Here is a 27,244-nt window from a genome sequence, read left to right as displayed (position 1 = left end):
ATTATTTTAAGTATTGCAACACAAGGCTTGCTTTATTTTTACTTGGATTGGTTTGTTGTGCCTTTGCTTATCCCCTTTTTAAACGCTCTTATCATATATGTATATAGATTTTTTTTTCAATTTATCTGTCATACAGTTAAATGGATGGATTTAAAATCCAATCTATTTTTTTCTTTTTCTAAATGATGTTTTTGTTTTTGTTTTAGATTTTATAATTATAAAGATTTACAGTTTGTGTTTAAGTCTTTGGTAGTTACTGATGAAAATTTCCATACACCCTTAAATCAATTTCTTGTTGGTAGATGGTTTATATTGAACTCTCTCTCTGAAATTGGTGGAAATTGACACATTCCCTTTTCTCTAGCACTTCCCCTCTTAAAAACTGACTTCCTTTAAAAATATTTACATTCTGTTCTACAATTCTAATACCTTCATTTCCAGTTTCCTCATTCCACAGCTCCTTTCCTGAACTTTCTATTTAAACCACATTTTGTTTTTACTCAAATAGATTATTCAAAAGTTTCAAGGAAGCCTCAAGAGTTGTTTTGTATCTATTGTATTCTTGCTTTTTCTGATAAGGTCTGTATATTGCTTTTATCATTAAATAAACTTTAGCTACATATACAAATTTGGGATCCAATTTATTTCCCATAACAATTTATAGACATTGTTTCACAGAGTTAGAAAAAATTTTCCTCACTATATTTTCTTCAGCAATATTAATATAACTACCATTGTACTCCCTGTGTCTCTTTCTTATCTATTATTTTATTCCTAATTGAATGTATCTTTTGATCTTCTCAATTGTGTTTTCTTTGACTATATTTTCAAAACTGCCTTCTAATTTTAGCTCCTTCTTACTGTGGTTTTTATTTCTCTAAAGATTGTCTTTAACTTTTTGCTTCTATTTATCATCTGTCAAATTATCTTATTTTTGTTTTGGTTTCTTTGCCTTTGAGTTCTTTACTCCCTAGAGTCCAAGTTCTTTTGATTTGGAACTTACTCCCTTTGAAATTTGCTTACATAAAGTTCTTTGTAATGCTTCTTTGGATGTTTAGTTTTCAACTCATTTCCACTTCTTATATTTTCTTCTTTTCTAATGACACCCCAGTACTGACCTAATGTCAGTTCTTTGCTGGTCTTTGTTCTTGTTTGAGGGAGGCCTCTTATGTCTGATCTGTTTATTTGCCCAACAATGGTGTGGAAAGGTGCAGTGGACCTAATGCTTTTGTCCCCCTCAAGATCACAGGTTGAAACCCTTCCCTCTTGTGTGATGGTATTAGGAGGTGGGGGTCTTCTGGAGATTTTTAGGATTAGATTACCTCATGAAGTTGATGTCTTCATGAATGGGATTAGTATCTCTACAAGTATTCCCAAAAATCTTGCTCCCTTTCTCTGCCATGTAAGGACATATCAAATAAGCCACATAACAGGAATAGAGCCCCGCCAGACATGGAATCCACTGGCACTTTTATCTTAGATTTCCCAGACACCAGAACTGTGAGAAATAAATATTGATTAAGTCAGACAGTCTGTGATATTTTGTTATAGCAACCCAAGCTGACTAAGGCAGGAGAGGTGAGAAGAATGGCCCAATCTTGGATCAAGGTCTCAAAAGTTTTCCTAGCAAAACCTATCATCTTCCTTCTGAGGCAGGCATCTGCTTAATTTTTGTGTTCTTTCTGGAGATGGCCGGGTGGTTCTGTTGTGTTCTTGAAAAGGCTTGGTTATCACAAATCCTCTACTGCACATCTGATTTCAGCCAGCAGAAATATTGCAGTTAACACTGACCCTCTCCTCTGCTGACACCCTCTGGTCTGCCTCCTCAGTTATGAGGTATTATTATTGTTTTTGGCTGTATCCTTCCTAGTTTAAGGCCTGGATTTGTGGCACGTTCCCAGTTTCATTGAAGATGGTGTTTCTTCCCATTTTATTGCTCTCAGTGTGCTTTTGGGAGGACTAGTAAGCAAAAATCATTTCCTCATCTACCTTTAATTGGAAATACCCTCACAAGCGGTTTATTGTTTCTGCAGTCTAAATGAATCTCATTAAAAGTGATTCTACACATTCCTAGTGACTAGATGGTGTGATAAATATATCAAATTGCAAATCCACTAGGGTTATCACCAAAGTCACTGATAAGGCTGAGAGTTTCCAGGTAGCAAATGTGTTATTCAAGGTCATTTCCCCCAATTTTTGTTATTGAACCATTAACTCATAAAATGGTGTGTTGGAATATATAAAAGGAAAGTTTGGGATCAAACTAGCAAGTTTCAATTCCAGCCTAATTAGTTTCAACATTATTTAGTAGGGAACAAGGGAGCCATTGAAGTCTTTATTAGGGAAACCATCTGATTAGAACTCTGTTTAGGAAAGATGGATTGGGGAGAGAAGAGAGGAAGGGTTAACAAGAGGACACTGGTTAAGAGACCATTCCAGTCATTTGGCTGTGAGGTAATATCTTTTGTAGTTTGTGTTATGTTTCTCACCCCTACTGTGGATTCACTAATCCTGTATTCAATAGAGAACAAAAGGAGGGAAATAATGCTTTTAGTTTGGCGAGCTCTCCAGTGTAAATGACATTTCTCTCAGTGTTTCATCCTTTGTCCATTGCTACAATATTAGTATTCCAATTTTTTCTCAGGTATAGTTGATAACTACCTGAAGTACTTGCAATAATACATGTATTAATGGCATATTTCTACTTCGGAGTACATGTTGTTAGATATTAAAGAAATAAAACATTGTTTTACCCTCAAAGAGTTCATATTCTACAGTGTGATAGGAATAATCATGATTCCCACAGATAGCCAAGTGTAACTTTCCGGAAATAGCTAACGTGTAGCCAGATGTGGCAAAGGCACTTTCCAAATGTGGAAAGGTTAATGATCTTGAGATGAGCAAAGTCCTCTAGGAGTTGAGAGCAGAAGAGGAATTGAGGAAAACTTCAAGATGGAAGGGACATTAAACCTGGGCTTTTGGGATCAGAATTTTAAGAAGTAGGGAGAGAGAAAACAAATTCCAGCCAGAGGGAGTGAGATGAACACAGGCAAGTGTGCAAATCTGCACTGTATTGGGAACAGGTGGAGAGCTCTGTAGCATGGGATATGTGATTAGATTTACTACATTCTTAAATATTTATTTTTATTATTGAATATGTTATTGTCCATAAATTTATAAAATATTCAGGATTTAAGGATATAGAGACTCTTTGGTTCAAAGCAGATTGTGAAGAGGCCAATGAGTCTGTCTAGAGGAAAGAGTGTAATTCATTTTTTAATTTTATTTTTTAATTTTTTAAATTTATTTCTTACATACATGACAATAGTGGAATGCATCACATTCATAATTATCCATTCACAGCACATTATTTTGTAACTCTGTATATAAAGTATGTTCATGCCAAATTATGCCAATATACACGAGCTCTCTTTTTTTGCATTACAATTCTTAATATACCTTTATACCACAATTTATCATATCTCTGTTTGTATATAAGGTATGTTGACACCCAAATTCACATCTTCATACATGTATTTTGTATAATGATGACTGTCTCCTTTCACCATCCTTGCTATTCCCCTTCAAGAGGGTAATTTATGTGAATAAAATAATGACACATGTGCCTGTGAATTTTTGCAAGTATCTTTCATGGCATTGAGTCCACCTATCTTATAGACCATATGTAAAATGCAAGACAGACATGATGAACACAAAAATTATATTTATAAGCAATTTAGCTTGAAAATGTTACTTCAATAACTGGCAAATGAAGATGATAAATCCCTTTCCTTCATCCTGCTTTCTGGAGCTGCCTGTTTCTCCTGATGGAAAGGAGGAGAGCCTCCTGAATTCCAGCTTCCTGTGCATGGTTTACTCCTTCTTCATCCTGTACTCCTGTCCTTGTGATGGTTGCACTTCCACTCCTCTGAGCTCCATGCCCGGTCACCAGAAGCAGCCTCTCTCAGGTGTGGGTCCCTTATACTTCAGGAATATCAATAACTTTCCAGTTTCTCCAGAAGTAGTAGAACTAATTTCTTCTAGTTGACTTTTGCTCTTTGCCTTCCTTCTTGCCAGCTGTCTCTTTTTCTTGCTCTTGTATCTGTCTTCCATGGAGCTCTTCCATGCTCAGTGGATCCGCACATTCCTCTCTCTGACCAACTTCTCCTATTTAACAGCCTCCTTTTTCTTTTTAGAAATACTGTAGAGGTGATAGGATGGATGCCTGATTGGGTGAGGATGGGAGGAAGTGAGAGGGAGAAAGGGAAGGTATAGATGGTTAGGGTATTTCCAGCCTGGGTGCCTGAGAAAGTGCAATTCATTAACAGTGTGAGGAAAAGCTGGTCTGGAGATCCAGGGTTTTGGTTTTGCACTTGTTAACTATGAAGCTCTAAATAACTCATTCAAGTGGGCTGTTTAACAGACATTTGGAAATGATGTTCTATGTCTGGCAAAGGCTCTGGTGGAAATATAGAGAGAATCATTCCAGAGGTGAAAATGTGAGGAGAGTAAATTTGAGAGGATAGATACATGGAGAGGGAAAGAGGGCCAAAGAAAGAAAATGGTCAGTGGTGTTGTTAGGATTAGATTTGAGTGTGTTCCCTAAATGTTCATGTGTAGAAAGCTTGGTCCTCGGTGTGAAAGTGTAAGAAGTGGTAGAACCTATAAAAGATGGACCTACTGAAAAGTGGTTTGGTCACTGGAGATACTTCCCTTGGAAGGAATTAATGTAGTTCCCTCAGGAATACTGGGAATTCTCAAGGGAGCCATTTGTAAAAATGAATAAGTCTGAATCTGAATCCTTCTTGCCATATGACTACTCTTTTTCTTTTACTCATACTCTTACCATGATGCCATCCACGATGTTGTGATGTAACCATATGGTCCTCATCAGAAGCTGAACAGAAAGGCTCCTTGATCTTGGACTTCTTGTCCCCTAAATTGTGAGATACACAAACTTGTTTTTCTTTATAGAGTTTCCATCCTCAGGTATTTTGTTACAGCAACATAAAATGGACTATTTATCATGGAGAAGTTGCTTTGTTCATTATCTTTGTCAATCTTCCTTTCCTTGTATTGGTAAAAGTGTGGTTAATTCACATGAGTTGTCCTCTTCTCATCAGAAGAGTGTGATTCATTTTGCTCTTGGACCCACTGCCTTTCCTACTGACCTGGTCTATGGTGATTTGACAAAGCTATTCTGTAGTGATCTATATATCTCAGATTTGGTTCACCCGCTTGAACCACTCTAAGGCAATGAGAACTCTGGCAATAAAATAATACATGTTTGGGATAATACAGAGATCATAGGAGTGGGAAGGAAGGATAATTGTGACTCCTGATGTAAGCACACAATATTTGATGTCTGCATCTTGGCACTTTGCCACTAGAATTAAAAATTCCCAGCCTGAACTGCATATCCATATCCCAATTATACCTGCTGTCTTCACATCATGGCAAAGTTTCTCTACATTAACCCAGAGAGGGAAAGGAGAGAGGGAAAACCCAGTACTATTTTTTTTTTCCTTCCTGAGTTTATGGGAACCAGCAGTAATGAAAGTGTCATCTTTGTGAATGAAAAAATTGATCTGCACCCATATTGGTATGCCTGGGGAATGCTCCAGTGCTCCCAAATAGCTTTTGCTCTGATATATTTCTTCCTAGTATTGGCTATCTCAGCTGTACCAATATGAAAAGCTTTTAATTTAGGAAAATTTATGCTTGGATCTTTTTGGAAACCGGAGCTTTGTGGGGGTCCTTCCCTCCTCTCATTGTAATTCTCATGAGAAGTTCTCCCCTGCAACGTTATGTGGCTCTCCATCTGGCCATATTCATAAGGCATCCTTCTCATAGAACTTTGATAAAAATGCATCAGCTTCCTTGGAATTAGATTAGCATCTCGATCTGAGAGCTTTCTGGCTCTTCCTGCTGACAGGAGATGAAAGCCTCATAAATAAAAATGCTGCTTTGTTTACTTCTATGTTGTAATGTACCCAGTGGAAAAGGAAGACAATTAGCTCCAACATCTTTTCATTCAGCATTACAGATATTTCCTTCTCTCATGGCTTGACACTCACCCCTTCTCTTTCCGAGGTGTCTACTATGCAGATTGTATCATAGCACTGCAAACTTAAATATCACCCTTCCAACTAGCATTGGCTCCTTCCTCGTACTCCAGAAATCTCAGTAAAGGATGTGGGTTCTTTGTGCTTCAGTATCAATTACCATCATTCTCGATGACGTAATAATGAATTATTTTTTCTTTTCAGAATTCTATGTTCAAAAGTGGTCAACAGCAATTGACAGTCCATTCTGTATAAAATATCATAATAAAAGTTTGCATATGTTATAATGGAAGTAGATATCTAAACACATGTTTTCACTTAGTGTAGGCTGATAATTTGTGGGTGATATAGAAGCTCACAAGAGAATTCTGGAATACAAGATTCAGAGTTAAGTTCACTTAATTTGAGGTTGAGCTGAAGAAAGCTATGACACTCAATATGATTTTAATATAATTCTCTCTTTTATTAAAATGATCTTGAGGCTGGTAAATTTCTTGTTTTATTATTATCATAGTGACAATGTTACTGGTCATACTGATTTATATTATTTCAGGATAATGTGGTTAGGATCTGGAAGAGGTGGAGGAGCACTATAGCTATAAGACCAGTATCTCTGAGATCAAAGTTGAAGTTTAGAAGGAGAGATGGAGATGGAGCTGGAGAGAGAGAGAGAGAGAGAGAGAGAGAGAGAGAGAGAGAGAGAGAGAGAGAGAGAGAGAGAATATAAAACCTAGAAGCCTAAAGGACATCACAAAGAAGACTAGCAGGTTTGACTAGGGTGTATATCTTTGATACCTTAGAAAAATAATAAATGGAGAATGAGGATGAATACAACCTAGTGATAATCAAAATTACTCAAGCAAGAAGTTGATGGAGAATACATGGAAAAGGCATTGAAATTATTTTGAATCATTGAAGCATGTTCAAGTTTCCCAGCCTGAGATAATATGGAATTATAGTTTTTTAACAGAGTTTTAAATGTGATATTTTCCTTATTCACATTCTCAAGACTGATGTCGCTTTCAACCTACTTTTTCAAACTCCCTTTTGTCTTTTTTTTAAAAATAAGTTTTAAACGAAATTTTAACAGTAAATAGTTTTTTTTTTTTAAGTTTTATGCTAAATTTTTTGAGAAACTTGCAATAAGTTGCTGTTCCATATGAAGACTTCCTGAAATTGAAGTCTCTATCAAGAAAGAACAATTCCTTAAGGAAGTGTTTAAAATAAAGAAAGAGGGGCTAGGCTTGTGGCTCAAGGGCAGAGTGCTTGTCTCACACATTTGAGGCACTGGGTTCGATCCTCAGCACCACATAAAAAAATAAATAAATAAACCAAAATAAAGATATTGTGTCCATCTATAACTAAAAAACTAAAAATATATAAATAAATAAATAAAAGAAAGAAAGAAATAGAAGCAGACCTTATAATATGGAAAGAACTCCCATGTTCTTGGATAGGCAGAATGAATATCAAAACGGCCATAACTACCGAAAGTGCTATACAGATTTAATGTAATTTCCATCAAAACTCCAATAATGTTCTTCATAAAAATAAAAAAATAAAAAATCCAGAATAGTCAAATCAATCCTTAACAAGAAAAGCAAGGCAGGAGGCATCACAATCCCAGACATTAAATTATACTGCAGAGCTATAATAACAAAAATGGCATGGTATTAGCCTCAAAACAGGCAATGGAACAGACCAATGGAACAGAATACAAGGCATAGAGAAAAGCCCACAAAAATAGGGTTATCTTATACTAGAACAAGGCATCATAAACATACACTGTAGAAAATATAGTCTCTTCAACAAATGATGCTGGGAAAACTGGAAATTAATATGTAGTAGAATTAAATATCTCTCACCCTGGACAAAACTCAAAGTAGATCAAAGACCTAGGAATTAGACAGAAACCCTGCACATATTAGAAGAAAATCCAACATATTGTTCAGGAACTGATTTCCTTAACAAGACTCCTAAAGCATAAGAAGTAAAATCCAAGAATCAATGAATTGGATGATATAAAACTAAAAGGCTTATTCTCAGCAAAGGAAACAATCAAGAATGTGAAGAGAGAGCCCACAGAATGGGAAAAATATTTTGCCACCTGCACCTCAGATAGAGTGTTAATTTCCAGGGTATATAAAGAACTCAAGAAATCTAACACCAAATTAAAAAAAATTAATTCAGCCAATAAATGGACAAAGGAACTGAAGAGACATTTCTCAGAAAAAGAAATATAAATGGTCACCAAATATGTAAAAAAATGTTCAACATCTTCAGCAATTAGAGAAAAGCAAACTAAAACTACATTGATATTCCATCATTTTTGTAAGAATGGCAATTATCAAGAATACAAGTGAAAATAAACATTGGAAAGGATGTTAAGAAAAAGGTACACTCATACATTCCTGGTGGGACTGCAAATTAGTGCAACTACTCTGGAAAGTAGTATGGAGATTCCTCAAAAAAATTAGGAATGGAATCATGATTTGACCAAACTATTCCACTCCTTGCTATACATCCAAAAGATTTAAAATCAGCATACTATGGTGATGCAGCCACATCAATGTTTATAGTAGCACAATTCACAATATCTAAGCTATGGAACCAATCTAGATGCCCTTCAACAGATGAATGGATAAAGAAAATGTAGTATATATACACAATGGAGTATTTCTCAGCCATAAAAAAGAATGACTATGACATTTGCAAGTAAATGAATGGACCTGGAGACTATCATACTAAATGAAATAAGCCAGTCCCCCCAAAACAAAATTTGAATGTTTTCACGGATATGTGAGTGCTAACCCACAATAAGGGGGGAGGAAGGAAAAATAGATATTCAGTAGATTAGACAAAGGGGAATGAAAGGAAGTGAGGGAGGATAGAAAAAGGAAAGACAGTGGAATGAATCCAAAATAATTTATCTATGTACTTATATATACACCATAGTGAATTCTACCATCATGCACATCTGTAAGAATGAAGTTCTAACCAGAATAAGATATATATCATGCTTATATCAAAATGAATTCTACTATCATGCAAAAATAAAAAGAACTAATTAAAAAAAAACTAGGAGTGGATTTCCAGTGTATTCGAATCAAAAACACATTCTATCTGATCTGGATCCTTCTACCTCTGTGACCTGAGCCTCTATTACTGTGTCTCCTTCTTGACCTTCTTTAACCAATACGACCTCTTTGGGGTTTCTTTGAGTAAGCCAGTACATCCCTGCTTCAAGAAATCTTCACTTTTTCATTATTTATAGAATTTATTTTTCCACAAATATCCACATGGTTTCCTTTGTTACCATCTCCATTTTTTTCCTTTAAATATTGCTTTCTCAGTGAGGTTTTCCTTGAACTCCTACCTAATCCCCTCAGCACTGCCAGAACCCACACTTTGTGTGTTATTTCCGAAATATGTACTCAATAATATCATTTGAATGAATAAATAATCAATGCATGGGTAAAAAGAAGCTATATCATCCTGATTTAGCTTGGGCACATCATACACCTCTAGAAATTTCCAATGCCTTTGATATTTTCTGTTTTATTGGAGTACAAATTTTCAAAATAATTTCTAATTATCTTCTGTATCTCTGTAGTGTCTGTTGTGATATTTCCTTCTTCATCACAGATATTAGTAATTTGAGTTTTCTCTCCCCTTCTCTTCGTGGCTACTGGTTTATCAATTTTATTTATTTTTTCAAAGAACCAACTTTTTGTTTTGTTTCAATTTCATTGATTTCATCTCTCATTTTAATTATTTCCTGTCTTCTACTGTTTTGGAGGTTGATTTGTTCTTCTTTTTCTAGGGCTTTGAGATGTAAGATTAGGTCCTTTATTTGTTGACTTTCTTCTTTGAAGGAATGAACTCCATTCAATGAACTTTCCTCTTAGAACTGCCTTCATAGTGCCCTAGAGATTTCGATATGTTGTATCAGTGTTCTCATTTACCTCTTAGAATTTTTTATCTCTTCCTTGATATCCTTTGCAACCCATTATTTATTCAATAGCATATTATTTAGTCTCCAACTGTTGGAGACTAATAATAACATTTAAAAAATAATATTTAAAAATAATATGTTTTATTTTATCATTGATTTCTAATTTCATTCCATTGTTGTCTGATAGAATTCAGGGTAGTATCTCTACTTTTTTGTATCTACTAAGAGTTACTCTGTGGCATAATATATGGTCTATTTTAGAGAAGGATCCATGTGCTGTTGAGAAGAAAGTGTATTCGCTCATTGAAGGATAAAATATTCTATATACGTCAGTTAAGCCTAAGTTATTGATTGTGTTATTGAGTTCTATGGTTTCTTTGTTCAGATTTTATATGGAAGATCTAACCAGTGGTGAAAGAGGTATGTTAAAGCCACCCAGAATTATTGTGTTGTTGTCTATTTGACTCTTGAACTTGAGAAGAGTTTGATTGATGAACGTAGATGCTCTATTGTTTGGGGCATATATATATAACTGTTCAAACTTAACACCAAAAAAACAAATAAACCAATCAATAAATGGGCCAAGGAACTGAACAAACACTTCTCAGAAGAGGAATCAATCAACAAATATATGAATACAATCAATCAACAAATATATGAAAAAAATGTTCAACATTTCTAGCAATTAGAGAAATGCAAATCAAAACTACTCTAAGATTTCATCTCATTCCAGTTAGAATAGCACCTATCAAGAATACAAACAAGAGTAATTATTGGTGAGGATGTGAGGAAAAAGGCACACTCATACATTGCTGGTGAAACTGCAAATTGGTGCAGACAATCTGGAAAGTAGTATGGAGATTCCTTGGAAAACTTGGAATGGAACCATCATTTGACCCAACTACCCCACTCATTGGTCTATACCCCAAAACAGCATACTACAGGGACATGGCCACATTAATGTTTATAGCAGCACAATTCACAATAGCTAAATTGTAGAACCAACCCAGATGCCCTTCGGTAGATGAATGGATAAGGAAACTGTGGTATATATACACAATGGAATATTACTCAGCATAAAAAGAGAATAAAATCATGACATTTGCAGGTAAAAGGATAGAGTTAGAGAATATAATGCTAAGTAAAATAAGCCAATCCCCAAAATACCAAAGGCCGAATGTTTTCTTTGATAGGATGCTAACTCATAATGGCGATGTGGGGGAGCATGGGAAGAATGGAGGAACTTTAGATAGGGCAAAGGGGAGGGAGGAGAACAGAGGGGACATGGTGGGTAGGAGAGATGGTGGAATGAGTTAGGCATCACTACCCTAATACATGTATGAAGACATGAATGGGGTGAAAATAGTTTGTGTACAACTAGTGTCTTGAAAAATTGTGCTCTATATGTGTAATATGAAATGAATTGCATGTATAGCAAATTAGAATAAATAAACAATTTAATAAAAAAAAAGAAGCTGGTTAAAATCACAGCCCATTTTTGATCAATGATTCATGCCTGAGTTATACTGTAGTGATAGAAAATCAAGAATTTTTTTTCCATTTTCTTAAAATTCTACCTTCAATTTCAGAAAACTGTCAGTTTCATGATGTTTTCATTATGGGAAGGGATCCTAATTGTGAAAGGGAAAAAAAGGACAAGAGCCATATGAAACTTTATCCATTTGCTGCCAAGAACTTGTCTTCTGTTCTAAAAGCCAGAGAGATGGAGGATACATAGAAGAATTTAAATCTTATATACAATGATGCATTTTACTGAGTGGCACTGATTGGGAAGATGGAGTAAGACTTTTGTTTTTAAAAATTATTTAAATGTTCTGCTTGTGAATTGAATTATCTTAAGTGCATTTTCTGATCAGAGGATTTTTAAAATTTACTTCTGTCTGGATTTAGATTTCCCTTCACAAGCACACTTCAAGTTGGTCCTTGAATCATTGTTTTTTACAGGACGAGTGTTCATGGGTAGAGGGTTAGTTTCAACTGGAGAAAGCAGAATTGATTTTATATTTTGTAAGCTATTTAAAATGTATGAAATTATGAGTAATCAATCAGTTTTAATAAGTTCTATTGGTCTGAAATCAGCATGAAACTGAATATTAGAATCAAATAAATCTAAGAATTTGCTAAATTTAATATTCCAACTCTAATGTGAAAATTATGGATAAAAATAGAAGAACAAATGGGAGCAATAGCCCCCTGTGAGATGGTGGTGCCCACGGTATAATAAGGCTGGGGAGGAATGAAACTTTGGGCCTGTGCTTGGTTTGGCTCTGAGGAAGATGCATTTTCTCTTAGAAAATTGAGGCTGGAAAGAATACACTGAACCCCTCATCATCCTTCTCAGAAACAGAAATGATTGAGGTCTGACCTAGTTCATATGTTTACTTGTTAACGTGTGGTGTTGTGTTTTCACTTTATTGAGGTATAATAAACCTCTAGGAAAGTATGCCTGTTATAACTGTAGAGCTTGGTATGGGTTGGAGATTGCTTTATGAAGGGAGCAAGAGCCCAGGGAGAAGTGAGGGGTGGTCTTCACCTGGTAGGAAGTGTGGGCTTTCAATAAATAGAACCAGACAACTTATAAATGTATATTAGAGGAAAAATAAACACAACCTAGTTTTCAGGGTGGCCTGGATATTGTGTTTGGAAATTCAAAGTCTCTGTTACCACCTGGTTGTGGCCCTCTTTCCTCCTGTGGCTCCCTTCTGTTGTCACTTGAACCATTTTGTTTTTTGACAACATACCATTCATTCTGATGGCAGTTTTCTTCTCTAGTAGTCCTTATCTTCCTGCTATCATCAAACAGATTAAGAATTGACACTCTTCCCACCTGTCTTGTACGTCTTTCTTTAGAGTACAATAAAGAGTTTTAGTTGTTTCTTATAAAGTCTTTTGTGTTAAAACTCCTTGATTTAATTGCTTCTTTCAGTTTTTCAGTATCTCTCAGGGTTACGTAGTTTAGCTTAAGATAACTTGAGTAATATTGCATAATTCCACACCCCAAATTATCTCTAGCACTATGTGTTTGCAAATGACCTCAAATGGTATGGAGCTCCTTGATGTTCTCTTATGATGTGTTCCAGGTTTATCAAATAACTTCCAGAAATGAATGTGAGATAGATTGACTCTCCCTGTCACCCTAGGGTAGACTTTCCACTACAACAAAGGAAAAATGAAATGGTAAAAGGGTTGAAGGTTAGGTGGGCTGTGCTGATTGTCCCCCCCCCCCCAGTGTAATTCTTCTTTTCTCCTTCTTCTCCAGTTAATGGGCCTATGTATGAATGTGTGTGTGTGCACAAGCACAGTGGGAGTGACTCACACATCCTGCTGTAGAACTTCATAGAAATGAATCTCAGTGGGATTTTGTTTTTCGTACATAAGACCACATCAAAGAAAAGAAATACTCTTTAACTGTTGACTGGCTTTCACCACTTATTATGTGAGAAAGGAAATGTCAGTAACTTAAAAGAAATTCTAAGATCAATGTGTTGGAGCTTTTCTGATTTTAAGATTGTTAACAAAAACTTGTCAAAAAGATTATGCAATGGAAACAAGTAGGCAGAAACTTCTCAGGGTAACTGGGGGAATTTCTTTGTTTTCTCTGAGTGTAAGAGAAAGAAGTGGAGTCTTATTCCTGGGAGACTTCTAGCCGGTGGTTGGGGTACATGTTAGTTATGTGAAGTTATGGTTTTTTAGGAACTACTCTTTTGTCTTACACAGAGGAAAAAAAAAAAAAACGGGCTAGCCCACGTATTCACAAGTGAAATAATTGGTGAGGCAAAGGTGGTGAATGGACCAATTGTCGGGATAGTTCAGACCTAAATAGACTTTCTGCTGAGGTGACCTAAAGTTGTCCCTAATTCTTTCTTTGTTCCAGGTGTATAGATCTGGTCTTAGAAATGTGGTAGGAGGTTAACATGTCAGGTTGTGACATTATTCTGTCCCTGGAATAATCACGGATGCTTTAGAAAATCAATTTACCCTCTCTAGTGGGATTCGATGAAAGTACAGGATCATTGTCTATAGGGGGAAAGTTCCCCTTAAGATGGACATGGTTTCATTTCTGTTTCATTAGCTCTTGCTGCAGAGATGATGGATCAACTTAGTTATTTGCTGCTTTTCTTATTAAGGGTTTTATCCATTTCTTTTCAATGTAGAAGGATATGGGGAGACTGAATGTGATTGCTGAGATTTGTCATTTTCAGTAGCTCAGGGATTGCCCTGAAATAAACTAGCAGCATCTGCTTTCAACACTCATGTCTATAAAACCACAACTGAGAGGGAAATGTGTGAACCTCAGACCCCTGACATTGCTGCATTTAAAACTAATTGTTGCTATGAATGTTGAAATATTTTCCTCCCAATCACTGGGGGTGTGTGTGAGAGCGTGTGTGTATTTACTCAGGCATATTTCTCCTGCTCAAGAATTCAAAATTCAAGAATCTTGTATTTGAACTTTTGCCTTTTTGATTAGTTTAATATGTAGAGTTGTTAGTTGTTTTAAAACAAATTGTGTTTATGTGATAAATGTAAAATGAAAAAATCTAGCCCCCAAATCCTGTTAACATGCAAATGCCCAGTGACCAGAAATGAGAGCTTATGTACTTTCATTTTTGCAAGTGAAATATTTGTAGATTAAAGCAACTTTAAAAAAAATGATTTTTTTCTCTATTTGCCATTCTAAGTCAGCCTTAAAAAACAGTGACTTTTTAAAGATGTGACATGAAAAGAAAGAAAATGAAAAAAAAAAAAAAAACAACCATGAAATTCAAAACCACCCTGCCTTTCTCTTGCTGTGAGTAAACAGTGTCTGTTTTGTAGGAACTGTTTAGGAAGGGGCCCTGGAGAATCTCAGGAGGCTGGTTCTGTGGGATGGAGGTGATGCCATTTAACCTTCCTTGGCCTTCGTTTCCTCACCTACAAAATCAGGGCCATAGAGAGATCACCTCCACTGTCTCCTGCTCCCTTGCAGCTCTGAACATTGCATTTTGCTTTTCTCTTCAATACACACCCAGCTGTCTAACATTCCCTTGGGAATGTTCCTTGCAGCGTTATTTTCTAATAGTATTCAGGAGAGAAAAATCCAAGGCAGCAGGTCCAGCATTTCCACATTTTAAAGCTCAACTGAGAAGAAAAGAGTTCATCCAGGGAAGAGTATAAATTCCATTTGACTACATCTAAGCAATTTCTACACACCTTTATTAGGGAAGGGGTTGACATTAAAAAGATATCGCCATCTTTAAGGGCTGTGGCTGAGTGTCTTGATTGTACAATATTTTGATTTGCACTTCACAGTTCCCTCAATGTCTCCATCCATGTCCATGGGAGGCTCTCTAATACAGCATCTGCGCCATCTGTTTCAAATATTATTTCATCCCTCGCTGTTTTGGGATAAATTTCATAAAGTGTATTGCATACACACACATTTAATTGAACAAATGAGAAGCCTTTCCAGTTTAAAAAAGCTTCCTAAAATGACAAGAAGTGTCCAATTTCCATTCAAATGGTTACTCCGGGGCTTTCAAATGTGTGAATTCATCTAACAGAGGCTGGTGGTGTATTTTGAGGCAGATGGCTTGATTCTGCAAAGAAAAAAAATTAAGTGGATTTTACTATCAATCTTATTTTTTTTTTGGCAGAAGACTGACATAATAAAGATGTGTGTATTACTGAGAATGCTTTTTAATAATGATTCTACCTTATGTTTTCCCTCAAGAATATGGTTAACTGACTAGGAAAATCTATTTAGAGATTTTATGTTTATCCATAATGATCAGTTTAGGGGGAAAAAAAAAACCAAAACAAAAAGAAGAAGCCCACTAACAGAATTGCTGAGATACAAAAGGAAAATAATGCTCTGTAACTTTCTAAAGGAGTCTAAGAGTAAAGGATTGCTAGATGTTTTATCTGATGTTTTTCCTGCTAAATTGAAGATTTCTGAAAGGAGGGAAAGAGCTTTAATGTCTTATGTGGATGTCTTTAGCGAAATATCTTCAGTAGGTTTTTAGATGTTGTCCAAGACACTTCCTTATTTAAGACTAGCAGTGTTAAATGTGAATAATTGGAGTTATTCTCAGTTACTATTGCTGTACAGTCTCAGAATCAGACTTACATTCTTCAGAAGTGTGGGTGCCTCAAGGATTCTTTTTTTTTTTTTCCCATTTGTAGTTCTCTGAATGGGCTGAACTTTTGGTTAGTCTCTGATTAGATTAAACTAAGCATATGCCTCGTTTCTATTGAAACTGATTATTCAGGAAGCCAATCAGCTCACCACTTCCTTTGACACTGATGATTGGTTTAGGGATGAGCATATGAGCTAAGTTGTCCCATTTAGTATAAAAGAAAGAACATTTCGTTGATAATGGGGCAGGTGCTTTCTGTCCCCTAGGGGACCTGAACATGGAAACATTTAGCCTTTATTGTTCTTGACCACTTCTTGGAAACTTAAGGAGAACCAGCTTCAGAATGAAGTGAAAAGCATGGACAATGAGATGGAAATTAGAATGATGTCATTATGGAGCTGATGGATTGCTGCCCTCAAGTCTGTCATGACACTGATTCCTCTTGATGATGTCAATTCATGCCATTTTGAGTCAGATGTTTTGATAACTTGCTGCTAAAAGTTTCCTAAGAGACAAACTCAAGGATGTGGCTTAGGGTGAGGCAGCTCTAGGCTCAGACGTGTCATGAGACCTCTCAATCAAATGTGGTAGGTCCTATCTCCTCTTCCTGATGCACAGTCTTGATTTTGATATGCAGGGCATTGGCTAGTGGAAAATAATGCTACAAATAATTATTTAGTTACAGTGGGCATTGGGACTTCCTGTGTAGCTGGTGATTCTGTGTATTATGCAATTGACTGAAGGTGGCTATTTCCTCACTAAGCCAGAGGTTCTTAAAGTATAGTTCCCTGATACCCTGACTTCTGGTTTCCTCTTTGACATAGTCAAAGAAATAGAAATAGTCTGTTATGTCCTCACAAAAAAAAAGAATTAACAAACAAACAGAAAAAAATCAGCAGCTCTTCCTAGAGTGCTCACACCCTTGATGGCTCTCTCCTCCTGGCGTTTCCTGTTCTATGGTCATAAATGCTTCCTCAAGGAGAATCATAGCCTGCTACTAATTGCAGAGGCTTAATTTCACACCTAGAAAAATTAAAGTGTGGGGAGTGGTAGTAATTTGCCTCACTCGTTTATTTTTTTAAAAAAAAAAACTTATTGAGGGGCTGGGGTTGTGGCTCAGAGGTAGAGTACTCACCTAGCATGTGTGAGGCACTGGGTTCAATCCTCAGCACCACATAAAAATAAAGACATTGTGTTTTGTCCATCTACATCTAAAAAAATTAAATCTTTAAAAAAAATAAACGGGAAAAGAAACAAAAAGTAAAGTAACAAAGAGAAAATGACTTTGGGATCTAAGTGACTTCTGGATTGCAAAGCATACACATTTACTTTTCTATTCCCAAAGTTTTATTAGGATGAAAAATAAAGATAACACTAAAGCAACACTAGGATGTCAGAAGAAATGAACCAGCAGAAGCAACAAATTTCTGGGAGATATGAAGCAGATGGGGTTGGATTGTTGGACTGACCAAACAGAACTGATAAGTACAGTTAATACAAATGAGAGAGAGCAGCAATGGAGGAAAAAGGAAATTTGTTTGACTTTTTTTTTAATAGAGCTTTGCAAAAACTTAATATCATAGTAATTAGGGTCTAGGACCAGGAGTTATTTCTGGAATGTTTAATAGGAAGACTAATGAAATAAGGCCATTTCCAGCACTCGGAAAATGCATTCCTACCCAGCTCCAAAAGAAATGGCACTAACAGTCTGAGAGGCAGTAAAGAAAAGGAGATTGCCTGGGGACAGGCAAAGAACATTTATTTATTTTTTCTTCCCACATTTTTTTATTGGTGCATTATAGTTGTACTTAACAAGTTGGGATTTGTTTTTACATAATATCACTCCCAGCACTTTCTTCTTCTTTCCGATCCCCTAGCCCATGGTCCCTTTCCTCTACTGTTCTCCCTTTGATTTTATTGATATTCTCTCTCCCCACCTTTCTTTTCTTTTTCTCTCTAGCTTTCACATATGACAGAAAACATATGATCCTTGACCCTCTGAGTTTGGTTATTTTGCTTAACATAATGGTTTTTAGTTTCATTTTCCCGCAAATGACATAAATTCATTTTTCTTTGTGGCTGAATAAAACTCCATTGGGTATGTAGATAACATATTTTCTTCATCCATTCATTTGTTGCTGGATACCTAGGCCTGTTCCACAGTTAGACTATTGTGAAGTGTGCTGCAGTAAACATGGGTATGTCTCAATAGAGTATGAGGACTTTAATTCTTTAGGATGAATACCAAGAGATGCTATAGCTGGGTCATATGGTGGTTCCATGCCTAGTTTTTTGAGAAACTTTCATACTGATTTCAGTAGTGGTTGTATTAATTTGCAGTCCTACCAACAGCATAAACATGTTCCTTTTCCTCCACATCCTCTCCAGCATTTATTATTGTTTGTATTCTTGATGACTGCCATTCTGAATGGTGTGAGATGAAATCTCAGTGGTAAAGCTTTTTTTAAAATTAGAACTTTATAGTTATACATGGTAGTTAGGTTCATCCTGACAAACTCATACATGCATGGAATTCATTTTTAGTTCATGATCTCCCCCCTTTATCCTCCAGTCCTTCCTGCCATTCTTGTTCTTCTACTCAACTAGACTTCCTTTTGCTCAACTGTTTATTTATATTTGATTGGTTCTTTATATATAAAGGTGAGATTCCCTGTTGTATATTTATATATGCACATAACATGATCTTTTAAGAATTCATTCTTTATTGCCTCTTCTTTCCCATCCCTCCACTATGCTTCAATCTCCTTCTTCTGAATTACTGATTTTATCTTTATGCTATCCTGTCCTTCCCTCCTGCTTTCCTTTATTTGACTCTAGCTTCTACATATGAGAGAAAATATTAAATTTGCATTTCCTTAGTTACTAGTAATGTTGAATAGTTCTCATATATTTGATGTCCATTTGTATTTCTTCACTTGTGAAGTGTTGCTTTAGTTAATTTGCCCATTGATTAATTGTGATATTTGGGTTTTTTGATGTTTTATGGCATTCTTTATATATTATAGATATTAGTCCTCAAAAGAATAGTTAGCAAAGATTTTCTTCCTTTTTCTAGTTTTCTCTTCACATTCTTAGTTGTTTGCTATGCTGTGCAGAAGCTGTTTAATTTTATAACATCCTATTTATTAACTCTTGGCATTATTTCCTGAGCTTTAGGGGTCTAGTTTCATTCATCTACACATAGATAGCCAGTTATCCCAGCACCATTTGTTTACAAGTCCATCTTTTCTGCAATGTATGTTTTTGGCACCTTTGTTGAAATTCAGATGACTGTAGACTGGAGGTTTTTCTTTTTGTCTTCTATCATGTTCCAGTGTTCTATGTGTCTGTTTTTATGCCAATACCATGCAGTTCTTGTTACTATAGCTCTGTAGTCAGGCATGGTATTTTGGCTTAGGATTGCTTTGGTTATTCTGTGTCTTTTATTCTTCCAAATGAATTTTAGGATTTTTTTTCTAGTTCTGTGAACGATGTCATTGTTATCTTGATGGAGACTGCATTTAATCTGTATATTGCTTTTGATAGTATGGTTGTTTTAACAATATTGCTTCTGCCTACTCATGAACATGGGAGGTCTTTTCATAGCAAAGGAAATCTGAAGTGAGTATTGGAGCTGTAAAGTTGAGTAGTGCTGCTGGGTCACGTTTGCTGTCAGCAGGAATAAGCTTCCCACCTACTAAAAGCAAGCACCCATCTGCTAGTAATTGCATGCCCGTATATCCCCAAATTCATGTGGTAAAACTCTAAATCCAAGTGGCATGGTATTTAGAGATGGGTTGTTTGAATGTAATTAGGTTATGAGGGTGAAATCCTTATGGGATTAATGCCCTTTTAAGAGTTTGCTTTCTCTGTCTCTGCTCTCTGCCTTTCCCAAGTGAGGACACATAAAGAAGATGGCTATCTGAAACCAAAAATCAGGGCCTCACCAGAGACTGGATCTGCCAGCCTTGACCATGGGCGTCCCTGCCTCTGGAACTATGAAAACTATGTTCCTTGTGTAAGTCATCCAGTCTGAGGTACTTTGTTATAGCACCCTGAATGGTCTGAGACACTACCCTGCTCATTCACCTTAACCATAACTTCTGTCATTGTTAAATTCACTGTCAAGGAAATTGAATTTTACATTGGCCAACTGTACTGATCATCCTAAATCCTCACTTATAAATGAGCAACTAAAAATATTAATATATTTAAGGAAAATAATAGCATAAAAATAAGTCACCAAACTAAGCTAACCAATATAATTCTTGAGGATACTGAATTACTGCAGAGATATAGAAAAAACTTATTAAAACAATTTAATTACTATCTTAATTAAAGATAGCTATAACACTCTACTAATAAAAGTAAAAGATATGAGAGAATTTATTGAAACTTGAATAAAAAAAACTTATAGGATTGTTACAGTAAATAAATAAGCACTTGGTGGTGTAGAACAGAAAGTTATTTTTCTAAAAGCTCTTTCATATAGATGGACAAGACCAGGCACCTGGAGCAAATTTTTGTTTAGAAATGGCCCACTCAAATGGACAAAATTAACCCACTGCCCATTTCTACATGAGGAAACCGAGGACAGAAAGATGAGGCCATTTACCCAAGTCATCAGCTAGGAATGGGCAAAGTCAGGCAATCCAACTCCAGAACCATGTTCTAAATCACTACCCCAAATATATATCCTTCAGGTCTCATTGGGGTATAAATTGTTAAACAAAGATTCCAAAATAGAAACCAACACCCATCTTACAGTCTTGGGCACTTCTCCAACACATGTCAGGCATGTCCCTGATACTTACTGTCATTGGTAACCAAATTTCACAAAATTCTGTGTAACAAACCACCTCTCACCCTGGCGATTTGAAACAACTGTCACTTGTTCTCATGGATCTGTGGGTTGCCTGAGAGTTGGTGCTGTGCTTGGCTTACCTGGGGTGGTTAGCCAAGTTCATTGTGTATAAAGAAGCCTCATCCTTCTCTTGGTGCTTCCTCAGCTAGTCAGGCACTAGCGTCTCATATGAGGGCTGAGGCACAGGAGAGAGAGCCCAGTCATGCAGGTTTCACATCCCATCCATAAACCCACTCGTTCTGAGAGAAACCTTAAAGTCATATGGTAAAAGATGCAGAAGGAACAATGATTCAGGGTCAACAATGCCATGTAATATCACTAATCTACTTTCATAATTGTTACTGGAGGAAAAGAAATCCTACAAAGAAAACCTATATGGAGATTTGAAAGGTAATGGACTTGTGGAAAAGAGTGAAGATGTTACAATCACTTTGGAGCCCTGAGAGCCCAATGGAATGTTTGCAAAATATTATGCTAATGACATATTGGATGAAATAATAAATTATTATTCATTCATTTGAAGAAAACCTTCCTTCTTTAGCCAGAATGATCCTTTGAGGATGGGATGCTGGGATCTCCCTTCCTGCCTGGTTCTGAGATCTATGTATGCAGCAACCGAGGGAGGAAGGTGAGGCTAAGAAAAAGTGAAATGATCTAAGACAAAAAATGTATCCCATTTTTAGTTAATAGAAAATAAAATGGTGTATGCATAAATGTGAGTGAGGCATGCTTTCTCTAATTTTAGGTGAGAATTTCAAAAGAAGTTTTATGAGTAGTGGAAAGAGTACTTGATACAATAATCTGAAGATTGGATTTTTTGCCCTAGGTGTGACACTAGTAAAAGATAAGATCTTGAACAAGTTCCTCAACTTTTCTGAGTAACAATTTTCCTATAATTAAAATTGGGCTGGAGGATCTCTGCGATTCTCTTCATTTGTAAGGATTTAAGGAGGAAATTTTAAAAATGGAAATATGACAACAGTATAGATGAGAATTCATTGAAATACATTTTGTAAAATTAGGAGCAGCAGCTGATTTATAAAAGTAATTGCCTGTCCTCTAAATGATTAATTGTAATTGAGCAGCTACTATTGATATAAAGATGGATAGATCTCATGAATAAAACTGTAAAAGCTCATTTTGAACTGGTATTATTGTTTGAACAAAAAGGAACAGCAAGGTGCTCTACATTTTTTCTAGATAAATTACAGAGAGGATTAAAGATTATAGAGCTTACACTAAGTTATAAGTCACTGATTAGTATTTGATCCAAAATGATGTACTATAGTAGGAAAATAAGAAATACCATTGAAGCCATGCCCTAAGATGTATCCTTTGCAGTTGACAATGTGTCCCTGTATTGTATTTTGGCATAGCATTGTTACCATTTGTTCCATCAACTCAGAAGACTATGGCTGTGTTCCAAACATCTCCACCTTCCTCTAAAAAGCAGTTATAAATTCACAATCCACTAATGTATATGAATATACATTATAGATTAGGTTTATATATACAATGTGACTCACTTCACCAAGTAGCAATATATCACATCTCTTTTATTTTGCCAGGTAGCTATTCAAGTAACAATGTGCCCTTATTGGCAGGAAGTCTAGCATCTCCTGTTCGAATACTTCTTCCTTACCACTCTCTGTTTTCAGGTGAGTTTCTCAGGTCAAAGGCTATCAATTATATTTCCAAAATAATTGCATATTTGCTTTGTTCCTCTGTCCATTCCTTCTCATTGCCATGTGGTGTCGATATTAAGGATTGTCCTGTGCAGTTCCATAGATGTTTACCACTTTGTGGTGATCACTTTCCAGCCCAAATTTCTATATACTGGAGTTCAATGAAGATGCACCTGGTTAAGATTCTGCATTCTGGTGTCATGTGAACTGGATTTGTACCTTTATTTCATTTTAGTCATGTGACTTAAGCTTACCTTTTGAAACTGTTTCCTCGTCTATAAAATGAAGATAATGATTAAATTTATTTCACTGTATTGTTGTGAAAATTAAATGAGGCAGTATAAGTCAAGCAGGGTACCTGGCATCTACAAGATTTTTATAAACCTTTTGTTTGCTCTTGTTATCACTATGGCTATGTAATATGGTAATCATTTTCCAAAGTACAGTACCATGCTAAGATTGTTGTAGTACAGAGCTTAGTGTCCACAATATTTTCCTCTTGGAAAGAGCCTGAACTCTATAGGCAAATTAGTCTATTTTCAGCTCACAGCTCTCTATACCAAAAGCAATTGACTTCCTGGGTATACATTTCTCTGAGGGGCAGGGGGAAGCAAAGTTTATGAACAGGCAACTCATGGAAGAGTAAATTTGAATGCTCAATGCATATGATCTCACTAGTCCTCACTTTACAAATCAGATAAAAATGAGAGAATTTTCTACACCCAACGTATCTACAAAAATAGATTTCTAATATATCAATCTGGATATTTTGGAGGAAAGGCAACCTTCATATATGGGTGAGAGGGTAAGTCATTTTAACCACTTTGGTTTATTATGTCTCTAAGTTATCTGTGATTTATCTATGAAACAAAACACTACACAGTACTGCTAAAAGATGTACAGACTAGCATTTACATACATTCTTAAAACACACAAATATGTACACATGCATATATGATAAAAATAATAAAACATACAGGGTAAAGTTAGCTCATTAGCTAATTCTGGTAAATGAAGAGTGAATAGGATGGACAGAGAGGTTTATAGCTCTCTACATTTAATTTGCTATGAAAATCTGAGACAATACTGTAACATGTTAACATCCATTATATATGTGTGATGGGTTCCTAGGTACCTGTGAAACATAAAACATTTAATGAATATGACATATGATAAAGAAAATGAGAGGGAAAATTAATAGCTCTTTTAACTTTTCAGATAATTAGAAAACAGTTTGGGAAGAATAAAACTTGAATTCTACTTTATATCATATACCTTATACCAAAGAAAATTTTGTTTAAATTTTAAACAAAAACAAAATAGGCCAGAAGATAATGTAGGTGATTACTTTCTTAGAAGAAAAAAATTATCTCTAAGCAAATAGACAAAAGGAATCTAGGCAAAAGTAATTTAGAGAAAAGAAAAAGATTGATAGATTTTTCTATGGAAAATTTAAAGCTCCTCTATGTTTAAAACTATAAGCAAACTATAAATGATGAATTTTTAAAATTGGTATTCTTAACATAAAGGATTTGTAGAAACAAGAAATATAAATTCATCCCAGAAGAAAATTATGATAAAAACATGAACAATTTGCACAAGAATAATGAATAAAGTTCCTATGTGTTCAACAAGACAGCAATTCACCACCGTTCAGCTGCAAATCCGTCCTTCAGTACTTGCTCTGCAACAATAAATTGAATTCTTTACACATTCTCTTATGATGAGCCTGATGTTAAGCTCTGTAGTAAAAGGCACTGGAAGAGTAAATTTGAATGCTCAATGCATATGATCTCACTAGTCCTCACTTTAAAATTACTAGTGGAAGAGACCTTTTTTTTTTTTCTTGTATGCTTTGTTTTGATTTTTCTTTCTAATAATGCATGATGGTCAGCTATGCAGAAACATGGGATGTTCAGTGGTACTAGGCTATGATGTGTCACATGCCCACAGTGGACAACTCCTCAGGACTCTGGTGGCTTTAGTCTAGACTTGGGCAACATTTGTCAATTGGTCTCCTGATGGACACTACAGAGGTCAGAACTTCAAACTGCAGAGGTTCCCCAATTCCTTTTGCCAGCTCATTCTGCCAACTTTGGTCATCTGTAGCCTGGGGAGGGGTTGTTTCTGATGGCACCCCCAGAGCAACACCATGTGCTCCAGGATTGTTCAACAATGATGCTGTGGTGCCTCTTATCACCTGAGTGTCCACCAGCCTTGGCCCATGTGCATGACAGAGGGTGGTTTCCTGTTGCTAGGTGACCAAGTACCAACTCTGGCCTGGGAAACCCAATGCATTTCTCTCTGGAATTTTAGTGTACACTAGAAGTTTCAGACTTTATGGCAAATAATTTAATACAAAAATACTATTCTTTCTTTGCTTTTATAATTTTTCCCAGAGAATATATTACATACCTGTCATATAACCAAAATAAAGCACTTTATTCTATAAATATTCAGTAATTTTAACTTAGGACATTCTTAGAACCAAAATTTAAGGTATCATAATGAGAAATATATGATGTATATATTTAAAAGTGTACACATGCTTTAAGTGCCAATAATCTTTACGTTAAGTCCTGTTTACTTGTTTGTATTCTAACTGTAATAAGCAGGCATCAATTGCTGTTGATATCAACTTTTGAGATTTATCAATATTAGCTAAATAACATTTAAAATAATGTCGGGGTCAAAATGTGTTCAAGAGACTATTGATCTTATATGATATCTGAAAAGTTGTTAATATCTCCATCATTTTTATCCCCTGTTTTATAAAATTTCTTTTATAAAATATAGTGTTCAGGAAGAATATGGTTCATTCATTCAGAAGAAGACTTAGTTAGAACCTATTAGAATAGAATCATGTTCACAGAGACTAAACACTTGTGTAGTTTAGTGGAACTTCACAAATTCTACCCCACAATTACTTTCTTTCCAAGTTATTTGTATTTTTGTGACTGGAATTTTAGAAGGGTGGCTGGAGCAGGGATGATACTTCCCTGTAATAAGAGGAAGAAGTGGAAAGGGGGATCAATGGGTTCATCAATGAAGCTTGCAGGGCAGAACTGGGAGGAAGAGCAGAGTTGAGAGGAGCCATTTAGAGTTTTACTCATCATAAAACACTCCCCTGTTCAGTGTAACCCTCTATGACTTGTGGTTCTACAATGGTAAGCAGGATAATGTCAGGAAGTAGAAATCAGAAGCAAAGTAACGGAGTGTCACAAAAAATTCTCAAGAAATATATTCATTTATTTTTTTACAGTAGAAAGGAAATTGGTACATGTGAATTAAAATATGGTTTTGACAGTGTGAATTCTCTTTTGAAACCATAGCTTAAGATAACACAGGATTGACTGCTGGTTAGAAATGAGCAAGAACCATTAGCACTACATTGTTAGCAAAGAAAGGCCTATGTACCCTTAGTGCAAAAACTTACTAAATCTTTCTTTTCAGTCCTTTTAATGAATTCACAGTCCCAAACTACATTGGAAAATGTGTTTTATTTGATTATCAGGGTGATCTTTTGAAGTGGCTAATTCTAATTGTTAGTTCCTAGAGAGATGCTAATAAAATGATTTATAGCAATCTTGTCTGATTGACCATAAGTAGAAAATCATTAATTCTTTTAATACATTAATATTAAAATAATTATGGATACATACTGATAATGTCTATGATGTTAACACTGTGTAAGGGAGAAACCCATGAAGATTACTAAAAATTTTAAAAATCCTTATAATTCAATAAGAAAATATATAACCTTAAGAGAATAAAAAAGAAGAATTTTATTACTGGCAATTTAAAAATACATATAGTAAAAAGTTCACCAGTAATAATCAAGGAAGTGCTAATTATAATGTATTACTGAAAAAGAACTTCTAAATTTAAAAAATACAAAAACTACCTCGTGTTGGTAAGAATTTATGGAAAAGGGGATTTTTCTTCATTCTCTCAGGTGAAATATTTGTAAAGCCTAAAAATAGAGACTTTGGACCATGAAATTGTATTTCCAAGAACTTATTTTAAGTAAATGACAAGAAATGTAGAATTTTAAGTACAAGAATGATTTACTATAGGCATTATTTAAAAGAAAAAAGTAAATAAATAAATGTTCAACAACTGTTGGGAGAGGCAGTCCACCAAGGGCCCTAATTATCCCTCCAAGTTTTCCCAAAGTGTGCTCAGCAAGGCTTGTATGGTTTGTAGTACTGGGTAATCTTCTGTGCTAGTCATAGAGACAACTAAGTAGGTCAAGGTGACCACAACCTGATGACCATATAATAGTAGCACATTCCTGGAATGAAGCGTACAGGCTTATATGTTGCTGAGTACAATGACTGGCTGCTTGTCGAAAAGCCTTGAGCCTTTGATCCTGGGTTTTTTTTCTGTAATTCAAACTTTTTATGTGCAGGTGTCAGCTGGAACCCCTTTCTGGGACTTGGGAACATGGGAACAAATGCAAATATGTTGATGTTTCTTTGGCCTGGTGTGCTACAACTGATAGAGGATTTTTTCCCTCTAATTTAGAAGTCTTG

The sequence above is a fragment of the Ictidomys tridecemlineatus genome, chromosome 3 (genome assembly GCF_052094955.1).
Source record: "Ictidomys tridecemlineatus isolate mIctTri1 chromosome 3, mIctTri1.hap1, whole genome shotgun sequence".
Taxonomy (NCBI): Eukaryota; Metazoa; Chordata; class Mammalia; order Rodentia; family Sciuridae; genus Ictidomys; species Ictidomys tridecemlineatus.
The sequence above is the reverse complement of the archived record's forward strand: the minus strand, read 5'-3'. Positions refer to the sequence as shown.